Raw genomic sequence first — 4,087 nt, 5'->3', positions numbered from 1 at the left:
CAGTCTTGTTGCAGATCATAAAGCTGAATGACCATCTCTGCATCCTTCATACAAGGGTTGCTTTCCAGCATCCAACATATCATAAAATCTCCTAGCTTGTGCATTGGGTAAATCTTCCCCTCTAAAATGATCATTTACCATCTGCTCAGTACCTACACCATAATCTACATCCGTTCTAATTGGTTCTTCTAACCTAACCGCAGGCTGAGGTTCGCTAGTACTACCATATTCATAATCAGTTTCCCCATGATGATACCAAATTTTGTAACTCCGCGTAAACCCATTCAAATATAGATGAGTCCAAACATCCCACTCTTTAATAACCTTTCTATTTTTACAATTAGAGCAAGGACATCTTAACTTACCTGTTTCTGCTTCCGGTTGTCGTTGAGCTATCCCCATGAATTCGTTTATACCTTGTTGGTATTCTTCTGTAAGCAATCTCGTGTTCGGATCCAAATGAGGTCGATCGATCCAAGAACGATAATAATTTGAAGAAGACATCTTTTTTTCAATCAAATTCGTGAGTAAATATAGTATGTGAGAGGATGAAGAAATGGAGTGAATGGAGAGGATGAGGGGTGCTCGTATTTATAGATGAGAAGCTGCCGACATTACCCAGGAAATTCCGACGGAATTCCGACGGCAACGGCTCCTTCCTCGGAATTTCCTCGGTAATTTGAAAATTCCCCAACGGCTCTCTAACGGCTATAATATATCCTCAGATTTTCGTCGGTTTTTTTCCGAGGAATATTGTTTCCTCGGTATTTCATAAGAAAATACCGACGAAATGTTGTTTCCTCGGAATTCCGTCGGTATATTCCGAGGAAATTCCGAGGAAACTCAAAATTTGAGTTTCCTCGGAATTTCCTCGGAAATCTCTCGGAATGTTCCGAGGATCTCATTTTCCGTCGGAATGTCCGTCAGAATCGCCTTGTTTTCTTGTAGTGAGTAGACATTTTTACAATTAATATTTAAAATACGTATCAAGTACAAAAGAGTCTTACAAATACATTTTTTATTTCTATTGTGATCTAACAAATAGGTTAATAATTTTATTTACAAAAAACAATTATGTGCTTTCAAAATATAGATGGAGATAGTCTTATATCTATCTATTCTATTAATACAAAAGTACAAAATTAGATTAACCCTTAGTTTTTCACTATATTTACATTGTCATGCCATTGAAATATTAAATGAAGCTATATTTAAGTATGATTGTATTTTCCTAATTTAAATAATAAATTTAAGCATTTAATGTTTCTCCAAATTTAAATAATAGATTTCCTGAACAAAATCTAAACCAAAATATATGTCCTTATATATTTCATACTAACATATTAAATATTTTTAATATTTATTAGTAATAAATAATAAAATAAAAAATCACACATGATAATCAATTTATATAACATCTAAATAAAATATATTTTAAAAAAAATGTTATATTAAATTATGTAATACATTTTAATTTACAAATATATATAGTATACCATTAGCACAGAGAAAAAATTTAAAGTGAAAGAAAATATTTATACGGTCACGGGTCAAGCTCTAGAAATGAACAAAAACAGCGCAACATTATTTTTCTTTAACAAATTTATTTTAATAGAAATTATAGTTCCAAATATAATTATATGTTTTATGTATTTATAATTTTATTTTCTTTGTTTTGAGAGATGTTAAGATTTTTGAATTGGAAAAAATTATGATCCACCTCTATATTATTTTAGTTAGGAAATTTAAAATTTATATCAGAATATTTTATTAAAAATTTATTTTAATTTTATTATAACTTCAATGATTAATTTATAATCTAAATTTATATATAAATATTACAAATACATCATTTAATATTAAAAAACAAATTAAAAGCATCAAATAAATATCCGTCCGGTCGGGCGGGGTCAAGATCTAGTATAATATTAAGAGGTCCTTAAGTAAATAAAAAATTGTATAAGTGATATATAATATATATATATATATGATCAATTATCCTATTTATTAAAGTATTTAACATAAAAAGCATCTAATTAATTCAAAGCTACATTTACCATTTAAACAATAAGTTTGCAGCATTTAATTCATAATCATAAACAATATTGTTACCATAATTCTAGATCTTCTATAATTTTTTAAATATCCTAATTTATTCTACAAACGGTTTTTTTCTTATAATATAAATTCATCGATTACATATTTCCTATAACTATAGGGATGTATTTGTGATGGAGTTGTGTTCATTTTCTTTGTAAATTAATGGAGTTGGTTTTCATGTGACAAGCTTTTTTGATAGGATTATTCAATTTGGATACTACACTGATAAGAAAGTCAATGAACTGGCGAAAACAATTTTGGGGTTAAGAAACTTCTCACTCTCTTGGTGTTAAGCATCTAGAGTTCAAATCAATTTTCTGTTTGTTATAAAATACAAAATTCTTTTTTTTTCCGAAAATAGTCGACTTTGACTCTCAATATACTTTCATTCAGGTTTTCCTAATGTATTTACTTTTCTCTATGAATGTTCTATTTATGTAACATCAATCTTTGAGTTTGAAATTCAAAATTTTCAAAATTTTGCACATGAGGTTTTTAATACATGTTATCACTAGAGTCTATATTATGTAGTTCCAAAAGCTTTCAGAAAAAATATGGTATTGAATTAGATGTAATACTTTCTTCTGCAGCTGGTAACAAAGATTCATTTTTTTTTAATTTTGGTATCAATTAGGTAGTCGTTGGTGCTAATTTAAATTTGGCCTATCATTTTTTATATAATTGGTGCCACTCCACTTTTAGTATATAGAAAAATATAGACAAAAACTAAATTTAATTAACACTATCAGAAAAATATGGCTGAACCTGGATGAAATAAGACCAAAGAAAGTATATGTAAATTTTATATTAATCCAACGTAAATTTAATTTGAAATATATCCCAATATAAATTTTGCTAAGAATGAATCAACTATTAAATCTTGGATGGAAATTTCTGATCATACTTAATATACTATAATAAATTTCATATACATATATAAATTATAGATAAAGTTATAAATTTATTACATAAAATATTTTTCAGCCAAAAAATAATTTCGCGCTTTAAAAGTGCAGATCAAAATGTAGTATATATTACTAAAAACTAAAGTACATTTTAGTACTCTTTGGAAATAATGATAAAATGATAATTGTTTGGAAATATGAATAGCAGATTAATTACTTCCTTTTATTTACACATTTAGTTATTGCATTCACAATAAATTAAGTACTTTTTGTATTTTTTATTTATAAATTTTACCACTGTATTTAAAATGAATTTAAATTAATTAATAACAATGGTTATTAATTTTTGTGGTGAAAAATAAAAACATAAACTGATATATATATATATATATATTAAACAATTTTTAAATGTAATATTTCCTTATTTAGTCAAATACTAAAATTTTGAGGGTTTAATTTTTAAGAAAACAAAATATTATAACATTAATAATAATTCATAGAAAACTAATGAAATAAAATAAAAATTTTAATATGTTGTTTCATTTTAAAATAAATTAACAAAAAAAACAGCATGTTAATATATGAATAGTACAATTACATCAAATTGCATCAAGTTCAAAATATTAATAAATATTTTGTACAATAATAAAAAAATATTATCAACATCTATATTATAAAATAATATATTTACTCTATATGTAAATTACAAACATAAAAATATAAATGAGATTTTTTTTTATAAAACCAACGGTTTATAAATTTACGTTGAACACAAATTAAATCAAACATATGCACGAGAGTGCATGTCAAGTTCTAGTTTATCATTTAGCTACTAAATTAGATTCTAACTAATTTTATATTTTGAAAATACTATAGTATAGCCTTCAGATTTTTTGTCACAAACTATATTCTAAGATTTAAAATGACCAAATCTTTAATTAAAGTTTAATATATACTTATACTCTTAGGATTAGCTAATTTAGACATTGGGATTCAGAGTTAAGGGTTTATGTTTTGGGATTAAGGTTAACATTTTATAAAAAATTAAAAATAGTTTCAAAAACCATTTCGAATTTCAAAAA

Source organism: Raphanus sativus, chromosome 2 (genome assembly GCF_000801105.2).
Source record: "Raphanus sativus cultivar WK10039 chromosome 2, ASM80110v3, whole genome shotgun sequence".
Classification (NCBI taxonomy): Eukaryota; Viridiplantae; Streptophyta; class Magnoliopsida; order Brassicales; family Brassicaceae; genus Raphanus; species Raphanus sativus.
The sequence above is the reverse complement of the archived record's forward strand: the minus strand, read 5'-3'. Positions refer to the sequence as shown.